The sequence below is a fragment of the Lissotriton vulgaris genome, chromosome 7 (genome assembly GCF_964263255.1).
Source record: "Lissotriton vulgaris chromosome 7, aLisVul1.2, whole genome shotgun sequence".
In the NCBI taxonomy this organism is placed as follows: Eukaryota; Metazoa; Chordata; class Amphibia; order Caudata; family Salamandridae; genus Lissotriton; species Lissotriton vulgaris.
Window position 1 is genome coordinate 1,507,425,858 of NC_141695.1, and position 23,619 is coordinate 1,507,449,476.

The window sequence follows — 23,619 nt, forward strand, 5'->3', positions numbered from 1 at the left end:
ACTCCAATTGGAGTTATTTGTTACTAGGAACTTTACTTGAGTGAATAACCTATTTTTAAGAATAGTTTTGATACTGTATGGTGGATTTTTGTCATTTGGTCTTGTTTTGGTTTAGATAAAGATTACTTATTTTTCTAAACTGGTGTGGTGTCCATTTGTAGTGTCTTCACTGTGTTACTGTATGCGTTCACAAATGCTTTACACGCTGCCTCTGAGATAAGCCGGTCTGCTTGTGCCAAGCTACCAAGCGAGTGAGCAGGGGTTATTTTAGGAGTGTATACCCCTTACCCTGACTAGAAGTAAGGGTCCCTATTTGGACAAAGGTACCTACCTCCGCCAACTAGAGACCCCATTTCTAACAGTTGACCAGCAATGTTCCTGTCAATTGGGACATATCAAAAGAGATACTGTTGCCAAGACATGTGGGGGGATTGGTGGGGGAGGAAAAGGGTATAATGGTGTTGTTATTGTGGTTAACTTAGATTATCGTATGGTTGTTCAGGAAATACTGCATAAAGAGAGCGTAGGAATGGTTAAAACTAGTCCTGTTAAGAAATTGCTACTTGGCTTTTTTTATCAGCATCTTGTTTACCCACTCTCCAATCTTGACTGATCAATTGTACAAAGGAGAGTTCTGACTAGACTCCCTACTCAATCGAAAGTCCCCCTGAACAATAGATTTGCAGTCTTGGCTGGGATGGAGGACATTGATTGATGGTTTAGGGAGGAGCATGATCACTCCGGCGCATTGGATAAGGGTGGAGTACTTGATGGTCCTATCTCTGTTGCTCAATTGACCACCAATCCTGTACTGAACCATCTTCCCAAAGGGTCTGGCACGTTTCCATCCATGGTCGAAGGTCCAATAGATAATGTATGTATTCAATTTTTAAGCTGGAACATTGCTGTTTAGCCTACAAAATCTCGATTGAAGGATGGCAATCTTTTATTATAAACTTCAATATATTTTAATGCAGGAAACCTGGGAGGTAAATGAAATAGTATTTGATGGATTTACGTGCTTTCGTTTACCTGAGATTCCATCCCCAGTGGGCAGAGCACAAGGGGAACTGACTGCCTGGTTTAAGGTCAATATTGGCTGTTCTATTCTAACGCTTTTTCAGGAGCAGGGGGAGGCGCAGGCATTCTGCCTTAGCTGGAATGAAAGCCATAAAATCGACCAGGTAAACTTTTATAATAACAATTTTTCGTGTAAAGGCGATTGCAATTTTCAAGGTCTCTTTACAGTGATTGGCATGCTTGTAGAGAAAGAAGCCTGGGCTGAATGACCCCTTAAGTTGATGGTGGCAGGGGATTTCAATGCCAAACTGGGGCACCCGCAGTCTCTATCTCCAACCACGTTTGAAATATTTGCTTGAGAAATTGATCGCAATTCGATGGATTCTAGAGGGCGGAGATATTTTCCCTCCAGGCCGAATGGGTCTGGCCAACAAGGTCCCTAAATTTAGTGACCGTCATATTCTTGTTGGAGTACGATCTAAAGCATTGCCTGTTTCAGGCTTTTGTATCCGATGCCGTGATGTGCATTTACAGTGGAACAGAGAGGAAACGAGGGGTAGGTGGTGAATGCAGTTATTTTGAAAAACGTAAGTGGGAAGCTTTATTTTGTCACCCCTACAGAGGAGATAAGCATTAGAGGCCCATGCAGGGCAGCAGTGCACGCCTAGCACACCGCGCCCTAGTGCTTACGACGCATAGCGTCACATGGTTCCAGCAGCACTTTCCATGCTGAAATGCCTGAATCTAAATAAATACACACAAAAGGTTGGTTCCAAAAATACTTTTCTAACAGGCACTAATGCAACTTCAAAAGAAAAACAATACACCCTCAAGCCTTTGCAATGCAAGCTGCACCGTGACTGCAGTGAATAAGAAAAAAGTTCTCCAAAAAAAATAAAGAATGAAACTGTACAAGACTGTAATTGGCCGGTGCTCCTCTGATTTCAATAGAAGTGAGTTATGGGCTACCAGAACGAGTCAGGATGCAGCAATTAAGAGGGACGCTGGAAGGAACCTATGGCAAGCAGCAGCCGGTAATAACATTGTGTAATTGATTACAACAGGTCTTGCAGACAGCAAATGTGCGCTGTAGGCTTGACCTAAAACTGAACTGTCTCTTAGAAAAATGCAAAACAGGAGGGAAGCGTGATTTTTTTTTATACAGCTCTACTTGTTCGTAAAAGCAGGGAAGGCGGTTATCATAGCACAGCAAGTAAGCCTTTTGTTGATGCCATTTTAGAAATAAAGAAAACATGACCTCTTGGAAGGAACTTTTTTCCCACTTTTTCCACAAGAAGCAACTTTTTGCTATATTTTGCCTATTCTATTGGTTCCCTCCAGGGGAGTGTACAAACCCTGGGTACCTTTAGAACAAGGAAAAATGTTATCAAGATTTAATCCGGAGTTAACCCAAACATCCAACAAGGGCTTAGCACCAGGGGAAGAACGTTTGCAGTCGAAGGGTTAAAAACATTGCTTAGCCCCTAACAAAGTTAAAGTTAGTTAGTTAAAGTTCAATGTTGGGTGTCCAGGCAAGATATTGACCTTAATGCTAATGGCCTTACGTAAAATGTTAAAGCAGCCATGTTTTTGGCTTCGGGTTTCTCATGGACCAGCAGATCGACCCAAATTTGCAGATAAAAAAAAAAAACACATGAGCAAATTTCCCATGTTTGGCGTACAATACGGGAATCTTGCAGTAGTCTGCCAGCGTGTTTTTGTATGCTTACCGGAGTTCTGTGGTGATATTTTACTGGGAAAAAGTCTAGCATTATAGCTGCAGCTCACGGTTATTAAAGAAACTCTAATACACAAAAGACGAAATATTTGATAACCCAATTATTGGTCTTTTTTACTTCTCCTAAAGTTTTGAATGACTCAGCTGAAGTGTCTAATGTGAAAATGAATTATACATTTTCCTTTACGCGAATTACGATTTACATGCATGCTTGGTTACATGGGCAGTTGAGCCGGTCTATTTACCAGGCTTTCTTAACTTTTATAAAGCAGCAGCCAAAGGGGTACAGGGTAGACCTATGCGTGGCCTATGTATCTGGGTCAGGCAAACTATTAATGGCAGCCCCATGGAATTAGCCATAGACAACCCACACCTTTTGGCCATAAAGCTGCATTTTTCCGGCTGCCCTGACATACTGATTATTAATGTTTATAATAGAGGCCTGCCTGGTGGGCGTGGTACCGTTACCTTTCAAAACCTTGACAGCTTTTTGGATACAGTTAATCCGGGTACAAACACAATAATAGCAGGGGACCTAAATTGTTCTTTCGAGCCATTGAACGCCGATGGGGATACTTTTCTGACAGAACTAGACGCCCAATGGAACATCCCCCCCCCTCAACCTTATACCCATTAAGAAATGGACAGAATCGGCCCTACAATGGTTGGGTATCTGCCTAGAACGTGGTTTTAGGGCGACAAATGGGTGGTCTATCTCTGACAAATTGGGCAGGGACACTTTTGACAATGGCTTGCACAAAAATAGAATAGATTAGATCCTTTCAAGGTAGAGTGTTGGTCAACCTTAAGGAATATGTGGCCCGATGTAGGTCACCAAATACCGGTCGGTAGCGGCCGAATTCGGCCGTTACCGACCGGTATTTGGTGATTGAGATGTAGGGGGCTATATTTTACAGAATCAGTAAATTTACCGATTAGGTAAATTTACCGATTCTGTAAAATACCGAATCGGTAATTTTACCGATTTGGAAAATTCCTGATGTAGGTTGCACTGTTTACAGTGCTACAGGCCTTCAGAATTCGGTATTTTACCACCCAATACAATTGGGTGGTAAAATACCGAATTCAGGTGTACATGCACATCTGTGCATTTACACCTGTGCCATGTGACACACAGACATGCCCTTAGGGCATGTATGTGTGCCACATGGCACACAAGCCCGTACTTGGGGTGCTAGAGGGTGTCAAAGTGACACCCCCTGCACCCTTGCAGGATTCAGTATTTACCGATTCGGTAAATAACAAATCGGTATTGCCCATTGATTCCTATGGGCTTCAAGGCCCATAGGAATCAATGGGCAATACAGATTCGGTATTTACCGAATCGGTAAATACCGAATCCTACCGATTCGGTAATTCGTAATTGAGAATTAGCTACATCTTCCCCCTTCCGATTTACCGACTCTTAAATACCGAATCGGTATGATTCGGTATTTGAGAGTCGGTAAATCGGATTTAACTACATCGGGCCCATTATGATTGTGGATCGCCCTGAGAGCAACCACAACCCCCTTGTAGCTTCTTTTCAGCTAAGCGGAGATCCGCACTATAAAGAGAATATGGAGATAGTCAGGGCTGATGCCCTTTTAACCAATGACCAACGTAGGGTGCGCTGGGCAAAGGTTGCTATCAATCCGGGGCCACTAGATGCAATAAAAATCAAAGTAACTAGGGCCCTTGAAACCTTGCGCTCTTTTCCAACACAGGCAGACATAAACATGAAGATAACACAACTTCATGTAGACCTGTTTTCTGACCTAAAGATGCACTTCACCAAATCTGGTAATCCAAAGGGGAAGGGGGGTCAACACAAGTCCAAAAATTGATATAACAAACAGTGTAGGGAGAAATATGGTCTACTAGCAGCAGCCATCAAAGCAAAGAACATGGATGCTATCAGAACAGCCAGGCGGAGTTACTCCAAAGCCAAAAACCAGGCCAAGCAAGAGTGGGACAATGACCACTGGCAGGATCTCCTAGTCGCCAGTAAAAAAAAAACCTGACCAAGTTCTGGCACATCGTGAAGTGGGGTAACTCTCAAAACTCGCAGGTACCCGCAAACCATGTCCCTGTAGGCAGATGGGTCGAGCACTTTGAGTCCCAATTTTCAGGGTTAAACCTGAATGAGGCTGTTATTCCCCCTGTCACCCAAGATATGGCCAGTATGGATGACCTAGTCTTCGAAAGTAGAGAAGTCGAGGAGACCTTGAGTGAGATCCCTAGTGGAAAGGCCCGGGTATTGACTGCATTCCGGCAGACCTCTTCAAACATGATTTAGACAACTGGGTACCCTATATCACTTTTTTGGCTAATGCCATATCAAAGGGGCTGTTATCCCAGAATCATGGAGCGGCGCCGAGATATTGCCAATATATAAGAAGGGGGACCGTACAAACCCGGGTAACTATCGCCCTATCAGCTTGATAGATACAATCCAAAAAATCATTGCAAGGATGGTTCTGGCTCGAATACAAAGCTAAATGGAGCTTGAGGGAATTTTATCACCCCTCCAGGCTGGGTTTAGATCATGCACCGGCACCATTGAACAGGTCCTTAGGTTCAAACTTATCTACTGGAAAATTGTCAGCCTTGGCGATGGTACCCTGTTCGCCGCCTTCGTTGACCTTAGGTCAGCATTTGACCTTGTCCCTAGGGCCAAATTGTGTGGAGTCCTAGATAGTATGGGGATGCCCCTGGAACTTCTCAATATTGTAAATAGTCTCCACGAGGCAAATTTCGCCCAAGTGCGATGGGGTAAGCAAGGGCAGGTCACAAGCAGATTTCCAGTGTCAAGGGGTGTCAGGCAAGGGTGCGTCCTTGCGCCAACCCTGTTTCTGTTATACATTAACAGGTTTGTGCAGTACTTTTCAAACTTTTCAACGGACGCCCCCTCCCTGGGTGGGACCAAATATCTGCTATTAATGTTTGCGGATGATACGCTTTTATTGTCCCAGACGCAGAAGGGCCTGCAGGCCGCCCTAGATAAGTTTGATGAATTTTGTAATGATCACAATCTGTGGGTTAATGTCTCAAAGACCAAGTTCATGGTATTAAACAGGGGTAGACCTGTTGCGGGCCACGTCACAATGAATAACATAAAATTAGAGCAGACTAACATAATGACATACTTGGGCATCGTACTAGAGAGTAAAATAAGTTGGAAGCCGCAAATTGATACTCTAACTCTCAAGTTTGCCCAACTAACAGGGTGCCTGATAAAAGAACAGAGATTGTCTCAGACCAAAAGGATAGGCCCAGCTATGAAAATATATAACTCCAGGATAGGTTCAGCGATCCTGTACGGTGGGGACCTATGGGGTTTTGCTGACCTTTCCTCTTTGGTTAAGGCCCAAAACAAATTTTTAAGAAATCTAATAGGTCTCCCCAGTTCTAGCCTCATGAAACTGTTATTAATGGACCTAGGGTGCCATGCCATAGATGACATTGCCCGCTTTAAACCACTAGCTCTATGGAGGAGGTTATGGTGTACCCCAGAATTGGCTATGTATGCAAAGGTAGTGTTGGATGTACGTTCCATTATGGGTTCTGGAATTCTCCCATGGTTTAAACAGATCAGACTGCTCTTGGAGGCTATGGGATTGGGAAATTTGTGGTCTGACCCTGTTAACAGTCATTTTCCACCAAAAAAGCTATTTAAAATGCAGTACTGGACCATGATTAGCCTGAAACACTTCAGTCAGATGTCGGCCACCTCACTGTCTGGGATTTTTCTGGAACAAAAAAACGACCCTCTATTAGAAGAATATTGGGATACTATTACTAGGTCCAGTGATAGGAAATTATATCATCAGCTTAGGGTTGGCTGTCTACCCATCCGTTTATTCACCAAAAACTGGCGGGGACAGGTTGGTGATTCTTGTAGATGGTGTATGGATCGCAGGGAATCTATAGGCCATATTTTTTTTGAGTGTCCGGCCTATGTGGCCCCACGGATTAAATGGTTAAAACCGATTTGTTGAAACCTGGGCGCAAGGGTGGGATCCGAAGCCTTAAGGGTCCTAAGGTATGACACTAGCAAACCTATTGTTATCGCCGTAGCAAAATTCCTAGGATGGGTATGGATTATTAGGGCCAGGACAGAATCAGTGTAGCATTCTTTTTAAAGTTTTTAAAAGTTTTTATCTAGCACACAGTGTATATTGTATTTTAAATGATGTCTTACCATCGTTTATCTTAATTGCTAAGTGTCTTTTTTTAGCTTATGGAAATTGTCCTTTTAACTATATTTATGATCTACTGTTTGTTTTCCCTGTGGTTGTACATACAGTACAAACTGTCTTTTATGATGAATTGAATCGAAATAAAGACATTTGAAATTGAAATTGCTTGGTTACAAACATGGTTCATAACAAAAATGCGTACAGTTTACGATTACATAATATTTTACCCTTTTGAAAATGATCCCATCAGCAGTGAGGTTTACGCGTTTTACTCCTAAAGAAGCAATACATATTTTCTCCAAACTTCCGGAACTAAGCAGAACCTTCTAAAAAAATATGTTGGAGGCCTGCATGCAGTTAACATCACGACCTTGGTATGTTCATACTGTTGGGCAGGTGGGATACTGTAATGTCACTCAGGCGCGCAACACCCATTGGGCTCACGGCACCCCATCCACCGCCCCCCCCCCCCCCCCCTCGTGTGTGTCAGCCCGGGCTGACCCAGCTCTTTAAAAGACCATTTACTTGTAAATTAGGCTTTTGTTGTGTTTTAACCCCTTCTTTCAGTCACTCTGTCTATGGTTCAAAGAATTAGCCCCCCCCCCGAAATATTTTTCAGCCAGTCCCCCCCCCCCCCCCGCCCAGGAAATTTAGCTATAGTTGCCCGCCTGATGTCACTGCAGGTAAGGCAGCTCCCGCCCTAGCCGAGAACGCGAGAGAAAGCGCAGGCTGAAGGGAGGGAAAGGATACGATGTATTTATAAATAACGGCTCTAACAAGGCGCAGTGGGCGGGATTCCAATGCTCTCATAATGCAGACAATAGCTCTACATCGCGGCGCTCTTAGAAGAGTGACTGGCAGGACCATGTGGGCCCTATCTTTGGTCTTTGACCACACGCGTTCATTGTTCACTGCTTCAAACAATAAGCTTGCTGCTCTCCCTCTGCGATATTTTTTAACAAGACGCACGAAATTGCATTCCTCGGGGAACTGATGAATGCCATTTAAATCTATTTCCCTCTTCCGTAAAGCACATTTTGGATTCCAGATTGTCTGACGTTCTCATTAATATATGTACACCTCACTATTTCCGATGTTATAATTTATAATTAACCCCTGGAAGGGCCTCTAGCGGCAAGACTCGAACTCTAAAACCTAAATGGATCACGCTCTGCGTCCATCAGCAAGTCATGCTGAGAGGGCACAGGGCAAGGGAGTGAATCAGGTGTGCTCAAAATGGTGCCCAGTGGGCACTGCTGGAGGAGTATTGGGTGGAACAGAATCAGCTAGGCAAGACTAAAAGGCTGCGGGTAAGGTATTGTTTATAGTACATAGCCAGAGGCTACCATATGGTTACCCTGATTCATAAAGAATGTCATTGTGCAATGTAAATTGTTTCAGTATATATGTCAGTCAGGGCTTTAAGTGGGCCGGGTCTTGCCGGTGCACAGCACATGCAGTTCTAAAAGGCAGGTGCCGGTGTTACTAGAAAATTACACTGGAGGAAAGTCTAAGAATATCAGACATTTTCCTAATCGCATGAATATTACTGCCTTGTCCTTCTTGCAATGAAGTGTCACTCAAAGTGTCACACATAATGCATTGAAAGGTGACACATACGCATGCCAAAGACAGCGAAATGTCTCACCTAAAACACACTGAAAACTTGACAGCTATGCACTGCCGCCCACCTATAATGATAATGACCTGCAAAATTATGGAAGGCAAGTGGCAATATGAAATGAACATGAGGAATCCAAATACAATGCAGAGTCTTCGTTTAGAGGAATAAAATGAAAGATTGGAAACATATTCTTCTACTTCACAGGCTCTTCAAAAATGAGAATCATAGCTAATTGGAAAAGATCATTGTTGATGACCCCACCGAGCTTGAACCTTTTATCGACAAAACAATAACAAACTGAAATGGATCTGTACCAGCAAACCTGCTGTAATTTACTCTCTCATATTTATATTTGCCTTTTATACTGATTTATTCCTGGTATATTTGCCCTTCGCAATTTAAGTACTTCCACTTCATAATAGTTTCATTTACACACTTAGGGGCCGATTATGATGGTGGACGGACTTGAGTCCGTCCGCCACCATAGAGTAGGAGGGACCGTCCGCAGGGGCTGTGGAGGTCCCTCCGTGCAGATTAGGATGTGACCGCCAGGGTGGTGGTCACATCCTCAATCTTTAACATTTCGGCGGGTGCAGCTTCAAGCTGCACCGCCGCAATGTTAAAAAAGCATGCACGGCATTCGTGTGCACAAAGCAGCAGGCACTGCGCGGTGCCCGCCGCTTTGTCCACGCAAATGCAGGGGGGTACCATAGGTACCCCCCACCCCACCCCCGTCACCAAGGGGGCCTGCAACTGGCCCCCGAAGGCAATCTCTGTATGCTTTTCCACGGCAGAAAAGCCGCCGTGGAAAAGCATATGTTTTCCGCTATCCTAATATGGCTGGCGGTGTCTGACAGACACCGCCAGCCATATTAGAGCTTTTCCGCCGCGGTCGGAAGGCGAGCGAGGCGGAAAAGCAGCGGACGGATTTTGAGACCCACCGCCATCCTAATTTGGCGGTGGGTCTTCTGTGCCTCCGCAGCGGTTTTCCCGCATCCTCCGGGCCGGTGGTGGCTTCCGCCGGCCCGGAGGATGCGGGAAAACCGCGATCCTAATCAAGCCCTAAGTGTGCACTAACAGCTGACCATCTCCACACCTCTAACACATCATAACTCAAGGTGTTGCTTAAGTATTAACAATACCTTACTTACTGTTTGTCCAAACCTTCACTCGGCTCTTCCTCATTAAGCAATTTGTCACACCCATGGTTCATACGATCAGCAACATTAACCCAATTGGTGCTATAATTGCTACCATTTTTAATACATTGGGTTTCTGTCCTCTTTGCATACTCTTTGTATTTAACAACACTAAAGGTGCTACCGGATTACCATTGGTTGTAGCATGCTCTCACTCCTATATTATGTAACTGAGTCATTTCTCTCACACTGCTCAAAGGATTATTTTACTTTATCTTAATGATCTGAGTTTCAATGTTTAGATGTTTTCTTCAAATAATGGAATTGATATACAGCACTGATTTCATCTATTCAACTTACACCTACAAATTACTAATTAGGAGATATTTCATGATTGTACAGTTATCCACCTCTTATTGCGAGGAAGGTGTTGTTGAAAAGTTCAAGTTGATCCAAAGTGTCTCTTACTAACTACTGTGTTAGAAGAGGTATATGGCCTCACCTTTGTCTGTGCCAGTTCTCAACATTCACCATTAGCAATATGTTGCCACCATTCCCACTGCTATATGTCATGACCCTAACCTCCTTGTGTTCTCACTCCGTCTGTACCTTGTGTGTGGGGGGCTTGCAGGATCGAGCTCACATTGCAATGCCTCCCTGGCTTGTTCATGGTACTCATTTCCCCGTAGGCTTGACAGCGTTCTTGGCATGGTAATTATCGCTGGGGGCCCTAGGCCATCAAGTCAATGAACACCAAAGTACAAACAGTAACATCCCCCAGGGCCTTTAAACTGACTCATCATGACTATGGAGATATTTGAGCTGACTCATAGGCACATGACTATGGGGGTATTTAGACTGACTCGTCACAATTAGGGAGCAGAATTTATACCGCACTCAAACCATGAGGCAGGGCTTGGCTTGCCCACTGGCTGAAGAGGGCAGATCCTCATCAGCGATCCCGCTCACCTAAATGTCTCCAAGATCGGGCCGAGCTTCTTCTGCATTGTGGCTATCCTACGAATCTCCGATGTTGTGAACATCTTCTCCCTTGCAAATCCAGCAATGCAGTAAACGCCATCCCTGCAATGCAGCACGAATCTCATGCGACTCTCCAATGCTGCAGACATCTTCTCCCCTGCAAATCCAGTGATGCAGCGAATAGCATATCTGTAATGTCGTCCCAAAAAGGAGAAAACATGGTTAAGTACCATCCTTTGTTAGTGCACTAATGGAAAGCATATCAACCAAAAACTTCTTTTTATGATGCTGAAATTCAGAAAACAGGACTACCCTTGAACATTGAGACATTGTGGGTATCATTTACCATGCATACCGAAGCCTTGGTAATAATGCCCAGTGACATTCTTATGTGCCATTCTTTATTGTGCTGTAGTCTGTGAATCCAAAAGCACACTCTTGCACACCTTGTTCCTAGTTTGAACAAACAAGGTGTACCTTAGTGTGTGATGTGAAAACATGATTTAGCTTCTGCCGAGAGAGCTGCATCTCCAAGGGTAACGGTTGATTATTGTAAGTCTATGTAGCAATAGATTCATTATTGAGTAAGTAGCTGTTAGTACTATGTCAACGGTGGGAGGGAAGATTTCACAACTACTCTTTTGTTGAATAACCTCTCTATTTGTATTTTCAGTACCACTCACTGTGCACTACATTACGTACATTTCACGGCGACGCTCTCCAGGACTAAGAAGAGGCAGACGTACGACTCCAAGAAGTCGATGACTGAGCTCGAAGGCACACAGGTCTCTCTCTATTTTATTTTGTCCAAACACCCCCTTCTAGGGTGGCAGTTAATGTACGGTTACAATTCCCTAATCAGACACCACCCTAGGAGAAATAGGCGGTCCAGCATCGTCTCTGCAGACGAACGCCAGGTGAGTGGCATGAAATTATACTTGCATGAATGTTTTGTCATGTCATCCATTGTAATGAAATATAATGTTATGTAATGTATTGTATATTGGGCTCCTCCGTCTACAGCTTCTTTTTAGAACTCTATAGGATTTAGCCCTCTCTGGCTTACGATGCTCTACCATACCCTAAATGGTATGGAGATAGGTGGGTTTTTGGTGGTCCATCTGCTTCTGTCCATCTATCTCTCTCTAACTCCCTTTTTTTCTCCCCTTGTTGCGGTGGGTATCTCTTTCCAAACCCACCTCCTCCTTCTGAGATTTTCTCCTTATGCCAATCTGGTCAATATTTCTTCCACACTAGGAATGCTACTTAGCTTCATTAACGTGATTACAACACTTCAATGATAATATGTTAGTTCCTTACAAAGTCTAGCTAAATCCTCACTGCACACTATGTCACCACAATCTGTGAATCTTCCAAACTGGGAATCTCTGAGACACTGAGACATGACGTTTAACAAAAAGAAACCAAACCAACAATAAAACACAGCAATATTCCCCAATCCATGGCCAATGGAATGTTAAAAATGATTTCCCTTAATACCAAAGGCATTAAGCTCCCAGTTAAAAGGAAGAAACTCCTGGACTACTGTTCTTATAGTACAATACAATATTTCAACTTCAACAGCATTCATACGATACAACTGAAACAACATGCTACAGTAGTGTGCAAATTGTTTTGCATGGAAAAGAAGGAAGAAAAAAATAATAATAAGGGATCAGCAAAGCCTGCTAAGCAGCATTAAGTCCTCCCACCTAATTTGCTTAATGATGTTGATCCAGTGGGGTCAGGAGCTCCCTCTTTTAGTGTTCTCTACATGGTCTCTTCCAGCAAGATAAGTTTGCAGAGGATCCCATATGTCCCTCGAGGAAACATCGTTTACAACACATGCGACACAGCACATGCCATTACAATACGGTCATTACAACAATATTGTTGTTACATCGCATACCATTACAACGCAAGTCATTACAACAACTTGCTGTAAGGGGCAGAAGGTGTTGGGTTTTAAATCCAACACCTTCCCTACTGTTTCACAGACTGGAGTTGGAATAGTAAATTATGCTATTCCAAACTCCAGCGCCCCCCTCTACAGCAAGACATTGTAACAACTTGCGTTGTAATGGTATGTGATGCAACAACACGGTTGTAATGACCGCGTTATAATTGCATGCGTTGTAAACATGTGCATTGTTACATGTTCTATTCGTCCCTCTGACGTGACCCTCTGTTCTTTAGTGTGGAGCATATCTCAAAGTTCATGCCACAGGATGCTAAATCAGTAAACCATTTGTCCACTGCAGCAGATTCACTTGTAAGCCTGTTGTCCACTGCAAGGGATTCACCCCTTCCCTATTACATGTTCCCCGTAGTTTACCCAGCACCGGGACCAAACCAACAAACTTTCTACTGACTTAGGTTTCACTTTAACAAAACCCACGAGCGCCTGTAAGACCTCTGTTCTCAATGTCAGGCGCACAATGTCATTCAGTACTCGAAAGAGTTTGTTCCAATAGTCAATAAGCACAGTCCCACACCAGGTGCAGGAAATCTGCCCCAGGACTATGACATCTCTTACATGCATCATTGGCCCTCCCGTCATATTTATATAATGTTACCAGGGTTCTAGTAGACCTGATAGAGAAAATTATAATGGGGTAATCTCTGCCTGCCGTTCATGGAGACCTCTTTAGTGTGTCGACAATAATATTCCCGTTGTGCATCAGTTAAGCGCTTGCCTAGCTCTCTAGACCAGTTGTCCCGGGAACGGTGTTCCTCCTTAGGCAGTGCGCATTACGGAAATTGTTTTTGTGGTCAGTGAGCCAGCTGAGATAAGGCTCAGTAATCTCTAATCTGCTAGCTCCAGGGTATATGTATGGCATGCCCTCCTAACTCATTGGCAAAGTCTGATATAGGGAAATGTCACCTGAACAGCCTTTTAGCAGGTCTCCTTCCAGGGTAATAAATCTCCCACCACTCCCACATACAAATCTCCCAGTGAAAGGATTCATCTTTCCGGTAAGTGGTGTACCATGAGGGTTTTGCTAGTGAAATGCAATTTGGGATTGTGAATCAGTTTTATATGCAGGGAGTACATGATGTCTATACTGTAGATTCGAGCTAGCTCCGCACACGCCCACACTGTGCATTACACCACTTGAATTTCAGATCCCGGTCTTGTTGGGGCTTTCAGAATGACATTTGTAAGCTTAAGTGGGGTCACTACTCCCATTCCAAATCTCGGTGTGATACTTGGTTATGGAACCAGTGTGTGGAGAATTGTGCCTGGGCAACATAGTAATATATCTACAAGTGCGATAAATCAAACCCATTGGAGAACCGCAGGCTTTAAGGCCCGGCGGCGCAGGGTACGCTTGAAATCCCCGGGATTCACCTGCCTTGTCAAAACAGAGACACGGACTCTTCGTCTGGCGTAGAAGATAGTATTTATTAGCTGCAGCTAGTACAGTGGTCTTAGAAGTCGTCAGTACAACGAGGTTCAAAAGAGACTGCCGCTTAACTCAGTGGCGCACAGGTTTATATACGATACACTACAATGCAAAATGCAATCACACAAGAGCATGAGCTATAGGCAAACGTTATAGACAATGTTTTAAGACCAAAGCAACTCAAGTTCCCGGTTCTGTTTGTCACTCGACCCCTTAAGTAAATCACAAATAAATCCACACAATTCGATTTACAAGCAGAGAAATCACAGCTGCGTGTTGTAGAGGGACAGTCGTGAAACAGGAGAATGCATGAGACATGTAGCAAAGGACAGCAGATAAGATAACTTAAAGGAAACAATTGTGTGAAACGACATGTAGTCCGGACGGGGATTAATCAGCTCAGACAGGAATTAGTGTACTCGGCCAGACCCTGACACTCGTTAGTAAACATAGGCGCGGAAGCCACCTGACACGCAAAGGCAGAAAAGACAAAAACATCGCGTTCGCCGAGCTGCCTGAGTTAGGGCAACATAAAATGGCGGCGATCACAAAATGGAGGCTGAGCACGAACAAATTCGTAATTTACAGAACCTCAGACCCTCCTTTTGCCATTACTCAGGCAAAAACAAACCAACTCATTCTAATCTGAGTCAGAATCAACACTGATGTTCATGAGATCTTCAAGCTGTTGCTGCACCATCATTCTAATATTCTCTGAATTCTGAGTCGCAGGTTGTGGAACACATAAAGTAGCCAACAGGCCACAAACCGCAGGACCACACTGAACGCATAGGCAACAAGAGAATATGATGGCTAAAATTGCCCCAAGGAACGTTAAGATCTTCCATCCCCAAGTTGACAATATTCCCCAAAACCATCCCATAAAAGACCAATCTCCTTCGTCCTGATGAATCGACTCGGAGACAGTGTGCAATTTGGAAATGGCTTGGTATACTGCCGGAGCATCATCTGGAATATAAATGCAGCAACTAGATCCGATCAATCTACAGACACCTCCTCAGTCTGCTAAGATCGCATCTAGCGCAATTCGATTTTGCAACGTCATAAGACGGTCAGCCTGAAGTTCTGCTGTAATGTTACCTATCGCACCTGCAGTAACATTAATAGTGGTCTCAACCACCCGAACCAGTTGCCTGATGTGTCTGATGTTGACCATCGGGCCCCAAAAGGGAAGAAATCCTTTAAGGAAATCTCCTCCCTCTTGTTCTGCAGTGTCTTTGGCATCAAATACACCTCTGCTATGTCTAACTCTGTGGTGGTCTGACGGAGCCGTATATGTAGGGGGAAGGAGAAAAGCTATGTAACAAGTTCCAGAAAAGTTGGAAGGTAGCCAAGTATAAGCTCGATCATTACAGACAAAATATGTTCCTTGAGACGGAACTAACGGAGGGAAATCAAGAGACGAGAAAATATATGTGTATGAACATTTCTGATTGACCTCAGCTTTCTCACTGTTGACTTGGAGACAAAAATTACCTTGATGGGGCACACTGGGGAAGACTCACCCTTTCTAGTTTTGTCGCCAAGGATAGAAACATAGTGGTAACATTCCATCCGTCATAGGCTCTCTTCTCATCTAATGGAATCGTACTCTTTTCTATAATCTTAGCCATTACCACTATACCTTTAATTAAAGAGCTATGACTGAAATCTAATCCATTCCCAGAAGTTCTCACAGGGCTTCTAAGTCTGTTGTGGTAAGCGGCTGAAAACATTGTCAAATAGGCCCAAGCTGAAGCTTCGTATGAGAAAGGGAGAACCAGATATGGCATTCCCTTTTGTGTATTGTGTGGCATGAGTCCGCACACCCAACAATCAGTCATATTAATGGCCAACTGATGTTGGTCCAACAACTGAATAAACGTATTATTCATATATTCGTCTCTACTTATCTGTTCATGAGAGGGTAGAGTATGCATTTTGTGTGAAAAGAAAGAAAGACGAGAAGGCAAAGAAGTCGTAGAATTAGCAACATTTCTTGATTGCAAAACATGTATGATCCAACCTGTGCAAGCTAATAAAATACAAAGTTACGCCAAATCGACTACGCAATAATTTACAATACTTTGATCTCATTTCCTGCTTCCTATTTTCCCTACCTACGATTGTTGTACCATCCATCTTTATCTAAAAAAAAAGTCGCTCACGGCAATCTTCCTTAATCACTCAGCTACTCACTTCTGTATATCCTGAGGCACTAGCCACTTACTAAAAGAACAAAAATTAGGTTACAGTCTGAGTCTCCTACCGTGACCCTGCGAGGAAGACAGATGGCACATCTAATACTAATATCACATCAAAAAACAAGCAAAAAGGACCAAAAAAGGAATGTCTTTAAGTAGTAAAAATTTTCAAAATATTCAGCTTTCCTTGTTAGCTCTCGGTCTTAAGTTGTAACGTGTTTTGCTCGGCACGGTCTGATCCTTGAACAGAGTTTCTGGATTGGTGGTGTCTATTCGACGATGCACAGGCACAGCGGCTTGAAGAATATCATCATCTGCTTTTTCAGACTGAGTCCCATAAATCTGAGCATCACTGAAAGGAACAAAACAAGGAACTGCTGCAGTGTCCGATTCCCTTACACCACTGCGAATCCAGTGATCGAAGGGTAATGGAAGTGGCACCTTTTTACAGTGCACTCCATGCACCCAGTTACGCTTGCCAACCACTTTCACAGCCGTGCGAGTGACGAGCAGAACTTGCGTAGGCGTAGACCAGCGAGGCTCCAAATTCTTAGTCCGTTGAAAGTTCTTGATGCAGACCCAGTCACCGGGCAAGATGGTGTGACCTGGGTTTGTGGAGGCCTCCGGCAAAACACTTTGTACCTGTTGGTGAATAACACTTAATTTAGTAGTCAAATCATGCAAATAGTCAATTAACAGAGGGTATGGTATGTCTGAGTATCTTTTGGGGCGGGGGACGCCCCAAATATTAGCTGGGCGTCCAAATACCACTTCAAATGGGCTAAGTCCCATACGAGAGTGCACAGTAGTTCTGGTTGACAAAAGAGCTAGGGGCAACGCATCAGGCCAAGCGAGACCTGTACTGGCTTGAATCTTCGCCAGCTTAAGCTTGAGCGTACCATTGTAACACTCAACCAAACCCGCTGACTGTGGATGGTTCGCCACATGGAATTTTTGTCTAATACCGAGACCAGAACACACTTTCTGCATAATCTGGCCCACAAATTTACTTCCATTGTCACTCCAGACAATGCGCGGCAAACCAAATCTAGGAAAGAATTCCTTAATCAGTACTTTAGCAGTCGACAGAGCAGTGTTATCTTTCAAGGGGTAGGCCTCTATCCAACGGGAAAAGGCATATACCACCACCAGAACATACTTGAGGTTGTTGCAGCGATCCATGTGAATGTAATCGATCTGCAACACTTCAAAGGGATATGACGGGGGAGCAAAATGACCTGCTGGGGCTGGGGTACCCTTTCCTGGGTTATGCATTAAACAAACAATGCAATGCTTAACCACATTTTCTGCACATTTCGGGATTCCTTCATTCTGCCACACAGGAGCCTAAAGCTTACATATGCCTTTTGCACTAATGTGAGCTGGACCATGAGCCATAGTCACGACCGGTAACACATAAGCGTCCGGTAACAACCATCGCTGATGTTCCGACAACTCCGTCCAACAACCCGTCGAATCTAACATTCCCGTACTTTCTTTCCACGTACTCAATTCCTTCTCAGTAGCCTCTCCCTGAATCGTTTTCACACTCTCAATCGTGTCTTTACACATTCCAATTTCCCTCACCCAGTTTGCAGGACCTGCCACATACATTCGACTGGTGGTGTTTCTAGCTGTAAGTTTCGCTACTTCGTCTGCAAACGCATTTCCACGACCCACATCATCTGTGACTTTCTTATGTGCACTGCACTTTATGATCGCTATCTGTGCAGGTAAGGTAAGTGACTCAAGAAGATCAGTCACTAACTGACCATGCTGAATCTTTGTCCCGTGGGAGGTAAAGAATCCTCTTTCCCTCCACAACTTGCCAAAACTATGTGCAACGCCGAAAGCGTACTGATTATCCGTGTACACATTCACTCTCTTTCCCTTCGACAGCACACACGCTCTAGTCAAAGCTATCAATTCAGCTGCTTGGGCTGAATTATGTCCAATACGTGCCGTCTCAACAATTGTGCATAAAGTGGTGACAGCATAGGCAGAAGTGGTTTCTCCATTTGGAAGCTTAAAACAAGAACCGTCCACCCATAGGATCCCGTCCGGGTCCTTGAGCGGAGTGTCCTTTAAATCAATCCTACCCTTCGTTTCTTCTTTTGTTCGAAGAAAACAATCATGCTTTTCCTGATCGTCTTTCTCATCTGGGAGTGGCAACAGTGTAGCTGGATTTAGCGTGTTACATCTTTTAATATGTATATGGCTCGCTAGAAGTGTCAGCTCGTAACCAGACAAACGAGCACTCGTGAGATGCTGCGTCTTGGTTCTATTTAGCAAAGTATCCACTGCATGTGGAACCATAACAATAAGTGTGTTATCCAACACTAATCCGGCAGACTGTCTAATAGAAATTGCGGCAGCTGCTGTAGCTCTAAGACAACTGGGCAAAGCTTTAGCTACTGGGTCTAATGTAGCGGAAAAATAGGCACATGGCCTCTGCTTTTCTCCGAATTGCTGTGTCAAAACTGACAACGCGCAACCTTCTCTCTCGTGATCGTACAATGTAAAGGACTTACTATAATCTGGGGTACCCAACAATGGAGCAGAACACAAAGCAGTACGTAGGTCAACAAAACTTTTCTGACATTCATCCGTCCAAGGGAGCGGATGGGTGTATCTTTCAACGTTAGTGCCACCAATGGTTTCGCCAAAAGTGAAAAATTGGGAATCCATTGTCTACAGTAGGAAGTGATACCCAAAAAGGCACGTACTTCTCTTTGTGTGGTGGGTACAGACATCTGTGAAATAGCATGAATACGTTCTGGGGTCAATCGTCTTCCCTCCTCCGTCAAGAGATGACCTAAATAGGTCACTTCTTGTCGGACATACTGCAACTTGGAGGGCGATACTTTATGATTCAAAACAGCCAAATGATGGAACAACGCAACAGTCACATTCTTAAACACATCTTCCGTATCAGCAGCCACCAGTAAATCATCCACATACTGAACAAGCGTAGCACCTGGAGGCAAAGAGAAAGTATCAAGTTGACATTTAAGAGCTTTGCTATATATAGAGGGACTTTCACAATAGCCTCGAGGAGCTCTTTTAAATCGGAAACTTCGGCCACCCAGAGAGAAACCAAAGATATCCCTACTTTCTTCAGCAATGGGAATGCTAAAGAAAGCGTTCTTAAGGTCTATCACCGAAAACCAAGCCACCGAAGCAGGAATCATTGTCAATAAAGCTGTAATGTCCGGAACAACGGGGAACTGTGGTACCACTATTTTATTGACTTCTCTCAGGTCAATAACAAATCTATAGACAGGAGGCTGTGAAGGATCCGTCCTCTTAAGGATCGGAAGAACAGGGCTGTTACAAACATTGCCTCTGGTCTCTTCGACCACAACTTTCTGAATAAAATCATCAACAATAGCCAACAGTGCTCTCTCTCCGTCACTAGAAATACGATATTGAGGAATGCGTGGCATTCTAACATTATCTTTAACTGTGACAACATAAGGTGGGATCGCAAGATGAGCCACGTCATTCGGGCCCGTGGCCCAAAGGCTTTCTGGGAGCGAAAGTAACTCAGGTGGAAACTAGTCTCGAGACATATACATGGAAGACGTTAATTTCTTTCCCAATGTAAGATGTACACCAGAAGGAGAACAATACAATGTTGCATGTAGTCTTTTCAACAAATCCAAACCCAGCAAATTCTCACCACAACCAGTTGTCAAAATAAGTGAAGCATCCAAATCATAAGGGCCAATCGAAACAGGAAAAGGGCAAGAAACCGGATTACGGACTGGGGCGCCAGAAAATTCCACAGAGGTATTCATTAAGCCAGACAAAGGTGCCCCAGGGAGTTTAGAATGAATAATAGAACTTCTAATTGGGGTGACTGAGCGACTCCGACACGGTATCGATAGCGGTGAGACCTTTGCGCTTATTCTTCTTGATTTAAGCGCTGCTTTCGATACCGTGTCTCATTCCATCTTATTGGAGTCCCTCTGCTCCCTTGGTTTTGTTGGACCAGCGCTTGCCTGGGTGGCCTCATTTCTCAATGAGTGCACCTTTCAGGTTTTCTCAAACAAAGCTGAATCTGCGATTCACTCCTCTGCTTACGGCGTCCCTCAAAGGTCTATATTGAGCCCTTTGTTGTTCAATATTTACATCAGACCACTTGCTTCTATCGTAGAGGACGCCGGTCTGTCTATATACTCATATGCAGACGATACGCAGATTGTGTTTTCTTTGTCTAGCAGCAGGGCTCAGGACACTTCTGCCCTTAAAACTGGCCTTTCTCGCGTTGCAGCTTGGATGCAAGTGCATCTGCTAAAGCTCAACGGAGACAAGACCGAGGTGATCATACTAGGCAAACATAAAGATCTGTGGGGCTCTAGACACTGGCCCAGTGATATGGGTCCGCTGCCTACCCCCGTGCCTGTTGCCCGTAACCTCGGTGTCCTGATCGACGATAAACTCTCGATGAGGCAGCAGTCAACTAAGGTCGCTGCAATCTGTTTTAATACTCTACGCTGGTTGCAAAAGATCATATGGATGTTACATGAGTCCACTCGAAGAACTGTCGTACAGGCCCTTGTGATGTCCCGCATCGACTATGGCAATGTGCTTTATCTAGGAGCAGATAAAGCCGCAATCAATAAACTCCAGGTTGTACAGAACTCAGCTGCTCGCCTGCTACGCAATGTTCCACGGAGAATGTCCGCAATGCAAGCTCTGCGTGACCTTCACTGGTTAAAATTTCTGCTCGTGTGGTCTTCAAAACTTTGTGCTTCCTATTTAAGATTCGTCAGGGTTCTGCTCCCATCTACCTGCAAAATCTTGCCCAGCCATATCAGCCCGGCCGCTCTCTTAGGTCATCCAACAATGGCAATCTTGTGATTCCTAGAATCCGACTGGCAAAAATGGGAGGCCGTTCATTTGCATATCTAGGACCCAAGATGTGGAATGCTCTCCCGTTGGCGCTAAAAACAGAAACGAGTCTTCTTGCTTTCCGTAAAAAATTGAAGACTCTTCTGTTTTAGGTTCCTCGGTTCTGTTTTTCTTTTCTCTCGGCTATTGCTTGTTTTCTTCTCCAGTCTGTCCCTGGCGCCGGGAAACCCACTGCGGGTAGCTGTGCGCAATACAAGTTCAATAAATAAATAAAATAAATAAATAATTGCACCCGTATCCAAAGGAAACGGTTCTGAAACACCCATTGTATTGACAGTGACATACGGCCCATTTTGATCTACTGGAATCGACACAACTCCCTCACTTCGTCCATGGCTGTCCTATTCAGTCTGAAAATTGTCAGCCCTCTCTTCAACGTAATAATCATCATTGTAATACTGCGTAGACGGAACTGTCTGCTGATCAAAGTAATTCGAGGTAGATGAGGGAAAAGAACGCTGCTCCTGAGAGGACGCACCTCGTCCTCTACCTCTAGATCCTGTCTGAAAATTACCACGACCTCGGGAAGCAGACATCCCATTATTACGCTGTAATAAAACAGGACAACTATTCTTGAAATATGCTTCTTCCCTACAATATGCACATTGATTAGGACCTAATGAAGGTCACGGCGTGAAATACTCAGGCTTCTGCAACAATCTCTGAAACTGTGGAAGCTGCTGAAACTGAGAGTTTTGCTGATGCCGTTGCGAGCGAGGCGGATATGTCTGCTGTAAAAGAACTTTTGTTTTCAAATCTTTATTTTTCTTCTCTTGCTTCTCCTTCTCCTCCTTATCCCTATTCTCGTAATACTGTGCAGTAGCCAATATTTTAGCAGGAGAAGAGACAGCCCATGCACTTTCAGAACTCTTTAGTTTATTCGATAACTCGGGAAGCAAATTATATGCAAACTTGTCCACAAACAACCGCTGACCACCCTCTACACTCAAATCCTGACCACTGTGGTCTATAAACATTTCTTCGAAGCGAGTGAAGAAATCCGAGACGCTTTCATCTTTCTTTTGCTTGCATGCGGCTAGCTTATCCCAATTTATTCGCACCGCAGGCATCATTGTCTTCATCAATTCAATTATTCTACCTGGTAAAGCCGTAATCAAATCCTCGGGTTTTGCACCACCCACCTGATTCGCATCCGCAGCTATAATAGCAGCCCAATCACCACCTAATTCAGCCACATGATTTTCCCTACGAATCCGTGCCCATATACCTTGCGGAACAACATTTCCAAATAACATATCAATGTCGGCCAAATTCATAATACAAGTGTCAACTGTTTGGGACAATTCTTTGTAATATCCAGCAAGATTTTTACGGGGGTCGGGAAGAGTTTGCTTGAGTGCCAATACTTCAGACCTTTTCCAGGGCTAGTGGACCCATATACGCTGGAAATGAGCAGGGACAGGAGGTGGACCAAGCACCGCTTCTCTCCATACGGGAGGAACTTCACGCATCGGATAATTCTTGCTACCTTGCTTATTGGCGGGATCAGCCTCGGAAAAGGACAGGGACAAAAACATTGTCCGAAACGCAATGAGTCTATTCACTGCCTCTTCAACTCGATGTCCTCCAATAAAACCCTTATCAAAATCAGCTTGTAATTTCAGTAGTTCCGAAGGAACCATATCTAATTCCATATCTTCCCAACCTCTAATAAGAGTTTGACACATAATGTTAAAAATATATCTCTGCATGGGCTCCCGCCATTGATGAAAGCAACTCATGATATCTTCAGTACTATATTCTGGTCCATGCTCAATCCATTTACGAGCGAGAGAACCCAAAACTACTTTCTCGTCCGCACGAGGAAGTTGACAACGAGATTGTCATTTAGAGAAAGCTGGAGACATTTTTAAAGACCTAACAAAAGGAGAAAAGAAACTTGAAACAGCATCTGCTATCCTCCTCTGTGAAAGTGGAGAATCCCTCGAGAGGATAGGAGGCATTACAGATGTAGAAGGCAACGGAGACTGAAACGTAGCAGACTGAAGAGTAAGAGCGGGAGAAGGTGGGGTCTGAATTACAGACTGTGAGGGCGGAGCAGAAGCAGGCAAAGAAGCATTAAGAGGCTGCGCCGGTTGCTGGACAATCGGTAATTGAGCAACCACTTGTTGAGCGACGGGAGGGGGTAACGGAGGTGCATTAGCATTTTGGACATAAGGCGGAGGGGAATTCAATTAATAAGACATTAGGACATCTTCTTCTAATTCCTTACTTTTATCTGAAGAGGAAGTAGGCAGCATCGGATAGCATCTATCTATCTATCGCCATACGATGTTGTCTCTCTAGTACCTCCTTCGCATCATCTACTTCGTTGTATTTAAACTGCTGGGCAGCCTGTAAAATTGACATATCTTGTGCTTTCTTAT